The following is a 12,753-nucleotide window of genomic DNA, read 5'->3' as shown; positions in this document are numbered from 1 at the left end:
CTCATCATTTAATTTCATTCGCTTGAATGTATCATAGAAAATGACGTTGACTGAACTTCCTCCATAAATCAAGATTTTCTTTATAGTCCATCCAGAGACAGGTAATGTGAGTATTAATGGATCGTTATGGTCTTCCATGTCCTCTTCAACATCATCGGCGAAAAAAGTCAGTGGCACATTCATCCAATTTTCATGTCCATCTACTTCTTCCCCATCGATCTTATACAATTCACAATAGTACTCGAATTGTTTTCTCAACCTCTTCCCTATCTGGTTAGTTAGTGATGGATCGTTGGGCTATGAACAAGAGATAGTGTTGATCGTCCTGTCGCTCTCTGGAAGGTGGACTTGCTTGCTTCGTTTGGTCCTTTCTTCGGGTTCTGGATTTTGAACATATATCTTGAGATCTCCGGCATCAACCAATTTTTGGATCATTATTTTGAGATTCTTGCATTTCTCAGTTTGGTGACCGTTGAAGCAGTGGTACTCGCAATAATCCCTTGATTTCTTGGATCTTGGTGGTTGTTTTCCCTTGGACCACGACCACTCGAGGTTGGCTCGGCCCTTGATCTCCATGAATATGCGGACATGACTGGTGTTAAGATTTGTATAGACATGATCTTCGAACTTCTTATCGTTGTGCCGATGCTCATCTCTTCGTCCTCTTTTATCTTCGTTGAAACGTTCGGTCGAATTGGTTCTTTTGACCCGTTAGCTTGCTCTATTGAGTTTGTGCGATAATATTTCTGCATCTACGCTCTAGGGTTGTATCGTTGGATCTCCTCCAGCCTGGAGTGCTTTTCGATGATTACCCGAAGATCTCCGCCATCATTTCTGCACGTAGACTCTCCATTGCGAGAAAATGCTCCTCCCTCATGGCGGATCGTCTCGATCTTCGAGTTTCACTGTTGAAGTAATCTGTATCTTTGGGAGCATAGTCGGGATCAGACAGTCTATTTCCTCTTGCATTACATCGATTATGTGGCTCGGGATTGTCGATATTGGCCACTATCATCCTTCGGTCATAGTTCGGCTGCGGCGCTTTGGAATTCGCTTCGTCATGTTGATTCTCTACTTCGGCGCTATGGGAAATATTTTCTTTGATCTTTTGGTTCTCTCGTGCTAGCAGATCCACAGCGTCGGCCTATACACCTTCTGGTTTCTTTTCAATTCTTCGAGCTCGGCTATTAGCTGAATGAAATGATTCAATCCCTAGTTCGGAGTCCATACCAACGCTTGTCTATCGGCGACTATAGTACGGTCTTCATCTACTGTCTGTATTAGTGGAATTGGTGGATCAACGGGTAAGACCCGAAGCTCCATGGGTTGCAGAGTTGGTTGGTTCGGCGCCAACAGAGGTTGGGGAATCGACGGTGGTCGGTTTTGATCATCCGTGAGTGGCATCCCATAGGCAGGTTGATGTATTGTTGATTCCGCAACTCCTTCTCATTTTTCGTTCGCTCGGGTTGCCGCCGCTACTTTGGTGGCTCCGGCTTTGGTTGCTGCAACTTTGAGGGCAGCCGCTGCTATCGTGCCGGCATATGGAGGTGTAGTACTTTCCGCTCCGTCCTTCTTTTTGGTCGCTGCTTTGAGCTTTTCACCCTTCTGCTTGCTGCGCGTCACCACTTGAGTGGTCCTTGGTGCTTCTTTTGACAATGCCTTAGCTTTTCCAACATCCTTTGATTTATACATACCCTGCAAAAATGATCGTTGACAAGGCACACATATCCACGAGATTTGGTTAGTTGTAAGTAAAACTATGATGTAGCGAAAAGCCGAAGCATTTTCCCGTTAAGCTTGAGACAAAATAAAATCAATTCTTGGATCCCATTGAAAACATAGATCTAAAGGTTTTTGGAAGAGAGAACACAGATCCAAAAGTTTATGAAAGAGAAAACATAGATCCAAGGGTTTTTGGACGAGAAAACACGGATCCAAAAGTTTATGAAATAGAAAACACAGATCCAAGGGTTTTTGGAAGAGAAAACACATACCCAAAGGTTTCCTAAATTTTTTTCCGGTTTATCACCGTAAATCCGTGTTAAAAATAACGTTGGCCGATGAAAAATCACAGGGGAAGATAAATCTTTTACCGGGACAAACGTGTCCCTGTTTCTAGCGACAGATTGTGAACACAGAAATAACGATTGTATCATCTTGTTCACAAACAATATTCACAATATTGATAAACTACTAAAATGATTGAAATACATATAAAACAACATATGGTAATTATGTTAGAAACTCTGAGCCTTCGGGCTCGTCCTCGTTTCGCCTCAATAAAGAATCTATGGTGATGTAAACGATGCATGGCACGCAAGTGGGTATTGATGGTGGTTTTTAGCTTAGGGTTAAAATCGTAAAACCTTAGTCAGACAGCGACGTCACACTTGAGTAATAATGTCGCCACTAGCACATTTATTAAACCATTCAACATGTCCGCGTAAAATTACCAGCGTACCTTTTTTTTTATGTAAATGCCATGATCCACGGCAGAGCCCTCGGTAGTGACCGACATCATCTCTACACATGCCGGCAACACATGCTAGCCAAACGTGCCAATAACGCGTGACACATATCCTAAACTAGGGTTTCGACACGCTAAACCCTAATAGTCACATCTCCGTGCCAAAGGCATGCCAACCATGCCAGCCGCACCACCGTGCCAATGACATGCCATGCCAGCCACATCTTGTAACCAAAGGCATTCCAACCATGCTAGCCGCACCATCATGCCAATGGCATGCCATGCCATCCACATCTCCGCGCCAAAGGCATTCCAACCATGTCAGCCACACCACCGTGCTAATGGCATGCCATGCCGGCCACATCTCCGTGCCAAAGGCATGCCAACCATTCCAGCCACACCACCGTGCCAATGGCATGCCATGCCAGTTACCTCTCCGCGCCAAAGGCATGCCAACCATGCCATCCGCACCACCGCGCCAATGGCATGCCATGCCAGCCACATCTCCTCGCCAAAGGCATGCCAACCATGCCAGCTGATAGACGCATTTATGTGTCTATTTTATTCTCAATGTTCTGTATTGTTAGACTCAATTAAGTACTTATTGTGTTATTTTGTGTTCTTGTAGGAAATTTTAGAGAAATAAGCCCTTGCGGCGAAATGGGCTCAAAATGCAGTGTTTTACACCCCGGAGAAATGTACCGTAGGCACCTCAGAAATGCACCGGAAGCGTCCCAGAAATGTCCCGGAGGAACCCAGAAAAATTACTATTTCCACCCCAATTGATATTCGCACCCCAGCACTCTGGATAAGGAGCACCTTCTTCGACAATTTGAATTTGTGTTTTTGGCGGGAAATGAAGTTTTCAACTGGTAGAATTTTGATTATCAAAATGAATAGGTTAGAGTGCGATTCAATCGCTGAAAATTGGCAGAAAGAAGTGATATGGCATGAGGAACACATTATGGGCAGTGGGTTCGATCAGAAGTGGCTGGAAAACGCGTGATGATCCTTGAGCCCAAAACAGAGCACGTGCACTGTAACATGAGAAAAAATGGAGTTCTTGTGTGCACGGAAGAGTCCTACTAGCGTTGGAAGAGTGTTGAGGCGTGGAGAAGACATTTGGGAGCGTGCAGGATCAAAGTTAACGCTGCATGGGATTAAATATGGAAATTTTCGTTATTATTGGCAGCCGAGAATATTTGGATTAAATGGAGAATATATGCAATCAATGGTCGGATTTTTGGCTCCAATTCACTATAAATACAAGGCAAAACAGTTTGGGAAAGGGTGTCGAGAGTTTTGGGAGCTAGGGAGAGCTAGAGAAGACGAAATCAGAGTTTAACAAAACTCAGTTTCTGCTGCTGCATGAAGATGAACACGAAGAACAATAGACTGTAAGAGTCTGTCGTTCTTCAACAGTGACAGCGACAATGGAGTGTGGGTCGTAGTTTCCCAAAGACTACAACATTTCATATGTATCGTTCTTGTGTGACGCTTCCTGTGGGTCGCACATTAGCTGTTTACACCATTTTCTTTTCTTCTCATCATTTGTAAACCATTTTTGAGCCATAATAAATTATTTTGAGAGCATTTATATTATGATGAGCTAATTCCCTCGTAACCAAGACAATGGAGGAAGCTATTCACGCAACATAAATGGGTAACTATTTCATTTAATTATATAATTCACCTAATCGCTGCTTTTGCAGAGTTTTAAATTGTTTGAATGATTGTCTTAATTATTTGTTATTCAGTTTGATAGTTTATGCTTGGTTTAATCTCTTGATAATCTATGCTTAAGGTTTACAAATAATGTTTGAGAATCTGTATGATTGATAGTGAATTAAAGATAAAAGAGGACTTAAGAATTGAATAGAGTTTTGAAATATTTTATCATTCAATTTTGCATAATAGTGAAATATATTGTCTTGGTTACCTCTCGCACCCATTGTTAATAATTTTGTATATAATATTATTAAATCTTTAAATTTAATCTTCACAAGTCCGAGAGTTTGAACCTCATTACTACAACCCACGAAAAATCTATAATCACCAGCCGCACCACCGTGACAATGGCATGCCATGCTATCCACATCTCCGCGCCAAAGGCATGCCAACCATGCCAGCCGCACCTCCGCACCGAAGCCATGGCTCCATGCCTATGGATGCCAAACGAAGGGTTGCAACAATCAACGACCACCCTTCCTTCTGAGATCCAAATCTCTCAGCCGTCCAAGATCGACACCAAACGTGTGGAAACTTTTGTCCCAATGCCAAGCCCTAATTTTGGCCGCGTCTAAACTATGCCAAAACCCTAATTTTGGCCGCGCCTAAAACTATGCCAAAATCCTATCTTTGCCGCGCTTAAACCATGCCAAAGCCACGCCGGCCATGCCTCCATGCCGCTGGCTGCCAAACGGAGGGCTGCAACAATCAACGGGTACCCTTCCCTCTGAGATGCAAATCTCAGCCGTACAAAATTGCCAACAAACGACTTGTGGCAATCTCTTGACTATGGTGCCAACTCTTGGCCACGGTGCCAAAACCTTAATTTGGCTATGCAGAAGCCATGCCGGCCATGCCTCCATGCCACTGGTTGCCAAACGGAAGGTTGCAACAATCAACGGCTATCTTTCCTCCTGAGATGCAGATCTCAGCCATACAAACTTGCCACCAAACGACTTGTGGAAATATCTTGGCTACGGTGCCAACACTTGGCCACCGTGCCAAAACCCTAATTTGTCCACGGTGCCAAAGCCTTAATTTGTCCACTCCAAAGCTATGCCGGCCATGCCTCCATGTCGTTGGTTGTCAAACGGAAGGTTGCAATAATCGACGGCTGTCCTTCCTCCCGAGATGCAGATCTCAGCCGTACAAACTTGCCACCAAACGACTTGTGGAAATCTCTTGGCTACGGTGCCAAAGCCCTAATTTGGCCACGCCAAAGCCATGCCGTCCATGCCTCAATGCCGCTGGATTCCAAACGGAAGGTTGCAACAATCAACGGCTATCCTTCCTCCTGAGATGCAGATTTTAGACGTACAAACTTGCCACCAAACGACTTGTGGCAATCTCTTGGTTGCGGTGCCAACTCTTGGCCACGGTGCCAAAGCATTAATTTGGCCACGCTAAAGCCATGCCGGCCATGCCTCCATGCTGCTGGCTGCCAAACGGAAGGTTGCAACAATCAATGACTATCCTTCCTCCTGAGATGCATATCTTAGCCATACAAACTTGCCACCAAACGACTTGTGGAAACCTTTGGCTACGCCGCCAACTCTTTGGCCACTAAAAATACTTAGCTATGCCAATTCTTTGGTCACGGTACCAAGCCCTAATTAGCCACGCCAAGAGTATGCGCAAGCCATGCCAGTACCGTGGCCACGCCACTAGCTACCAACGGAAGGTAACCACAATCAACGGCTAACATTCCTCTCAAGATGCGAAATATCGGCCGTCGAAAGTCACCACCGAACCGGCAAGCCTCTTAATCTTAACTTTCCAAACAATAGAAACATGCTACACGTATTCCACGGAAACACTCGAGACATCAAAATATGTCACAAACTGGGGGATGCTCATCAGGGTATTGGTCTGGAGGTTTATAACGTGCGGCGTACACTACGCCCGTTACAAGAAAGTGTCATAAGAATGAGGTGGTTAGTAAATATAAGAAGTAATGGTGAAACCTTTCCTTCATTATGGAAACATCAATTCCATGCGTTACCCGTTACCGCTTTCTTCCATTTACTCAACTGTTTCTACTTCTTACGAGACCAGGGTACGTTTCGTTGCGACTTGTATAAATAGGTCTCACCTATTTCCACTAAAGAACAAGTTTTTGGTTAGGAGAATACAACACTCAGAAATCACTTGTTAGCTTTCCCATCTGTTAGATTTCCACTTTATGATACAAGTCGTCAAACAACTACTCTTCCGGAATTAACTATTCTGGTCTCAACACTCTCTTCGCTTCCCTCCCTAGACCAACCCTTCTCCTTCACTTTGTGACCGAAGCAAGTCTGGAACGGCCATTTCTTGCTTTAGGTCGGATTTTTACAGATTGATCTCTCGAATCAAAGTACTCCCTTGCAGTACATTGTTTAGGGTTTAGACTCGTTTCTCACTTACACACTCGAAATTACCCAAATCCGCAGAAACTGTTTTCACCCTCAATCAATTGGAGACCACAGTGGGAGATTAATCTCTCAGTTGCAATACCAATTTCAGATTACGCTTTTTAACTTCAACTCAGGAAGATGGTCAGTTTTAGGACTGAATCCGTGCCCCCAAGTTTCACTCAGGTGAATGGCAATGTTTCCTCTCCCAACGCAGCGTCCAACAACGCGATCGACGGAGAAGTTCCAAGGCTGGAAGATTTGGCACGGGTTCAGGAGATCCACTCCAGGAATATGGATCTGATGAAAGAGGCGATTAATAGCATACTCGACTTCCTTATCAGCTTAACATCGGAGTTGAGTGACCCACCTGTCCCGGAAACTCCGTAACTGGGGACTAACGTCCCAGACGATCATTCCCAAGTCAACATCTTCACTACCAATCAGAAACCAGTAGGCCAGGAAGCGGCCTCATTGGTGGAAAGTTTATGTGAACTCCTACATCTTTCAAAGAATCAACAGATGGAGACGTTCATTGCCATCAATCAAATAGCGTCAAACGCATCCCTGGTTCCTTCGCGTTTGAAAACGTCAAGAATTCCGGAGATGTACATCAACAATGTCACGTTTACCGACGACGACATGATGGCAGAAAAAGGACGCAACCGGGACCTACACGTCACAGCCCATATCAAGGATGTGGAATTCAAAAGGGCCCTCATCGACACAGGAGCGTCCTCCAATGTCGTTACCCTTAAGATTCTCAGAACAACCAGGGTGCGTCCAAGAGAAGTCGTGCGACATTCCAATACGATGACCGATTTCGAAGGAAACCAAACCAGCATGTGTGGATACATTAGATAAATATCAAGGCGTTTATAACACCTATCAAATTCCCCCACACTTAGACTTTTCTAGTCCTCGAGCAAATCAAACAAAACAATTTTAAAACATACATACAACTCCATGTCGTCGAGGCTACGTTCACACTTAGCATGTATAACAAGCCTTAATTTGAACCCCCTAGGTGTCCCTAGTGGACGAGTTATAGTCTCGTGAAGGTTTACAAGAGGTATACCTACAAAAACTATATTTCCAACTCCAGCTACCTATGACAAATCTATGAACAAATCCAAAATGGCTGCAGGAGGAAGTACCCTGATGCAAATCCAATTCATATATAAGTAAACAAAATTGTACTCTGAAAGTCGAACAAACCACAATAATCGGAATCTAACTAACCACAATCACACATGAATAGATTAAGAAGATGAATAAAGAGATAGATATTTGCGAATGTTGACTAAGTGAACGGTGTTTCCCATATCTGTTTGAAGGCCACCTCCAAGATGAACCTATGAATCCTATTGGATTGAGATACGGTCTGAATTCTAGTGTCAACACAAGTGGCATATACAAGGGAACCAACGGTCAACAATCTTATACCTCAAACTCATTAGTTCTTTCACTATCAATACCACTAGTTCAGTACCACTAACAATAACACGACCATCTTCTTAAAATTTCCTTTCATTTAATAAATCATATTCAAAACTAGCTCTACAGATTCAATTCCAGCAATCCAAATTTATGTCAGAATCAATTGGAGGGTTCCAAGTTGCAAAAACTGTTTCAGTGTCCATCATCGCAGATCTTTTAGATATAACTGCATTTGCTACTTCCGTTATATAGTTTTTAATACAAACAATAAATTCATCTAGCCTGAACTGAATTTTATCAAACACAATACAACATCTAATCTTCCAAATGTACCAAAGAGTACAACTAATTGCTCTCATTTTTTCCTGCACAATCTCATCATAAAAATTGTTACAGCTAATAAAGTTTGTTAATCAGTCAGTGAGAGTATTATTACCCAACATACCTGTAATAGAATGGTTGAGTGCAAACCAAATTCTGTGAACAACAGAACAATCAAAAAATAAATGTTGCATACATTCGTTTTTTATACCACAAAGAGGACAAATTGCATCAATATCTTGGACACATTTAACAATCTTATCTCTAGTAGGTAAGCAGTCTTGAATACATCTCCATAAAAATGTAAAACTTTAGGAGGTAATTAGACATTCCAAAACCTTTTCCATGGGAAACTAACAACCAAAGAAATCACATTCTGCTGAGATTCACCAAGTAATATATTATAAGCAGACTTAATAGAGAACATTCCATTCCTAATTCATGTCCATCTAAGTTGATCTCTTCCTACAACAAGGATTCTAATTTTGCTATGTGTTCTACAACATCACAAGGAAACAAACTATGAAGCATCGTTAAGTTCCAGATTTTAGTATCTCTGTCAATTAGTTGACTAACCTTCCGGACAGATGAGGAATACATACTACTAGGAACATGTTTACCTAAACTAGGGATCCAAACATCCTTCCATATGTGATCTCCTCATCAGTGGCTAATTCCCAACAATAGTTTCCCTTAATTATGGCTAATCCTTTACAAACACCTCTCCATATCCAACCAACATTGCTACGAACCTCATCAGAGAGGGGATTACACGTTGGAAAATACTTGAATTTTAAGATTTGGTACCAAAGAGCATCTTCATCCTGCAAAAGTCTCTAAGATAATTTTGTTAAAAGAAAAAGATTGAAAATAGCAGTCTGCCTAATATTTAACCCACCTCTATGTTTTGAGTCAGCCAAATGGTCCATTTTCTAAAATAAATACCTTTAATGTTGTTATCTTTATGTCAGCAAAATTTTCTCTGAATAAAATCCATTCTATCAGTGACTTTTTTTGGCATGGGGAAATCATACATCTGGTGAGTGGAGAGGGACCCTAGAACAGTCTGACAAAGTATAGTTCTAGCTGGTTGGTTGAAGTGTTTAGATTTCCATACAGACAATCTATCATCATATCTTTCAAGCATGCTGGTAAAAGATTCAGTCTTACTGGTTTGCAATAGAAGAGGGACTCCGAGATATTTATCTTGAGGTCCCATTTTCTTAATATTCAGGATATTTTTTATAGCAGTAATATCATTATGACAAGTTTTGGGGTTAAAATATAGCCCTGAATCAAAATTGATAGCTTGTACAGAAGCTTTACTAAAACTTTCCAAAATAGAGTTAAGATGTTTTATCTCCTTAGGATTAGCTTTGGTGAAAATTAGGATATCATCTACAAAAAACCGATGAGAAACAGGAGGACAAGAAGGATTGTTTTTAGCAACCTTAATACCTTTAATAAGATTATTATTTTCATCTTGGGTAAGAGCTCTATTGAGAACATCCACACAAATAATAAATAGGTATGGAGACAAGGGATCACCTTGTCTCAAACCTATGCTAAGATGGAAAACACTACCTGGAGAACCATTAAGCATGACTGAAGTTGTTATTGTGGAAACACACTGCATTATCAAATGAGAAAAAGCATCATTGAAACCAAGACAATTTAAAAAGTCATTCAAAATTGATCATTCAATCCTCAAAAGTTTTGCTCATGTCCAATTTAATAGCCATTAGACCCTTTTCAGATTTATGTTTTTTCATAGAGTCAACTATTTCACGTGCAATCACAATATTATCTGTCATGAACCTATTTTGGACAAAAGCAGCTTGATAGGGACTAATGATTTTGCTTAACAGAGGTTTAACCTATTTGCTAAGATTTTGAAATCACTTTTCAAGAAGTGTTACACACACTGATAGACTTAAAATCACTAGCTGTTTTAGGACAATTAATCTTAGGAATCAAAGATAGGGAATTATGATTGTTTTCTTTTAAAAAAAAGTTACTACTGAAAAAAGACTGCATCATTTTCACAGTATCTTCACCAGAAATGTCCCTCATTTGTTGGTACAAATCTGGAGGAAACCATCTGGACCAGGAGATGTCCATGGTCTCATTTTGAAGACAACATTCTTTATTTCATCATAAGTAGGAATTTTGATCAGCAAATGATTATATTGATCAGAAATACAAGGTTGAATGTTTTCAAAAATAAGTCTATCTCTAGTAGGGTTACTAGTCATAGACATAACAACAAAATGATGGAAGAGAGTATCAATAATAACAGTTCTATCCGTGATCCATGTACCTGCAGGAGCTTGTAAGGCTTCAATCTGAGTTCTTCTTTTCTTGTAATTAGCCCAGAAACCCAGAAGACTCAAAACAGAAAGCGTGCAATGAAATTTTGCTAAAGCTACGAAGTCTATTTTTAGATATACCTAAATCTTTCTAGGCATATTGAATAAAGGCAAAAAAGGATGTGAAATAAAAACTCAGAAACCCCCTTAACCAAAACTTTTTATAATGGAAAATCTTCCCTTTATGTATCAGTGTTAGTATATCTGGATTAGTGATTAAAACTTTTGTTTAGTGATTAAGATAATTTTTCAGAATTATAAAGTTTTGGGTAGATGAAAAAACTTGGGGAAAAAAAATCAAGTTTTTATTGAGAAGGAGAGAAAGAAAAGTAGAAAGTGAAAAAAATAATTCTTGATTCAATGGAGGATGAGGAGGGTCATTCTTCATCTAAAAAACCTAGGAAAATACATATCAACTACAACAATGATCCAGAAATGGATGATTTCTTAGATTATGAGAATGATTTTACACAAACTCAAACTCAAGATGATGATTTTTATGAGCCAAATCCAGATGACGAATACATAGATGAGGAACCCAATGCTTCTAACACACAGGTACACTTCTAATTTATGTTTAATCTCACTTTTATAGCTTGAAATCATCAAAAAATTATATTTTTCATCATGGTTCGGCGAACCACGACTATGTTCGGCTTAAAACTATAAGCCGAACCCACTAAATTGATGAACAATTCAGCTAGCTGAATTTGTTAACATTATACGCCGAACCTTCATTTTCCAACTTCGAACCTATTTGCAAGATCCTAGTTCGGCTTATATTAAAGTCTAATAACAAGCCGAACCTATTCCTGAGAGTTTTGGAAGAAAATATGTCACTAGTTCGGCTTATTTAATGAATATCGTATGAGCCGAACCTGTTTGAAATATTTGGTTCGGCTTGTTACCTAAGTAGTATACATGCCAAGCATACCATTAATAATTTTTGGATTCATAATTTGTTAATGATTCGGCCCATATTGTGATTATCGTAGTAGCCGAACCTTATAAATGCACTAGGTTCGGCAAATATTATGATTATCGTACAAGCGGAACCTAACCATTAATTTTTCTTTGTAGTATCTAATTTTGTAATATTTTTTTGTAGATCGTGCTTGATGGACCTGTACCGATGTTGTCGGAACATTTCAAATTTTTTCAAATGATTGAATTTAAGAAATAAGATATCAAAATATACATTTGCCGCTTAAGATTTTGCATAAAAACATTTGGATTTACGGAATCAATAAGTGGTATCTTTATTTTTGAAACTAGATGTTAGAGAGACACAAAGAGGGATCCTCTATTCAAAATAGGACGTGTGTAGTTTCTGCAATTAAGCATTATGACGTAGGGAAAAAAGCCACTCATAATTTGCAAGTCCAAGTGCTCATGTTGACTCTATTAAGAAGTTTTTGTGTTCCATCTTCCACGTACAAACATCATAACCATCTCAAATTAATTAATTGAAGCAAGGTGCAGCATAGATACACACGTCAACAGTACACAAACCAAATATAAAAATGTCCGGCTGTCCCGAAATACAAAATATGTGCCGAACTAAGGTAACTTTCATTGTGTTGATGAAACATAGAGTAGTTCGGCTGATAGGTGAAAAATTAATATGAGCCAAACTTCGTCACTTCAAATACACAAGTAATGTTCGGCTGAAATTTCATACTATCGAATAAGCCGAACTTTTACTTCGCTATATATATAATCGTTCTCGGCAGATAATTGATATTGACTTATAAGCCGAACTGTTCATAAGCACTTTCAGGGTGAAAAATAATGAACAGTTCGCCTAATAACGGAAATAAATTATCAGCCGAACATAAATATGTGATCGTTAAAAACCAACGTTGTTCCGAATTAAACCTATTTAATCATTCATAAACAATAAAATAAGAGATGGGTTTGCTATAAATACCTTCTAATTCCATTTTAGGAGTTGGTTTTTCAATCAGTTGAATTTTTGGTTCAATTTCAGATTCTGCACATTAAACTTCTATTTGTTCTTCGATTGATGGATTAG

This window comes from Papaver somniferum, unplaced genomic scaffold (genome assembly GCF_003573695.1).
Source record: "Papaver somniferum cultivar HN1 unplaced genomic scaffold, ASM357369v1 unplaced-scaffold_81, whole genome shotgun sequence".
NCBI lineage: Eukaryota > Viridiplantae > Streptophyta > Magnoliopsida > Ranunculales > Papaveraceae > Papaver > Papaver somniferum.
This window is presented reverse-complemented; position numbering follows the sequence as displayed.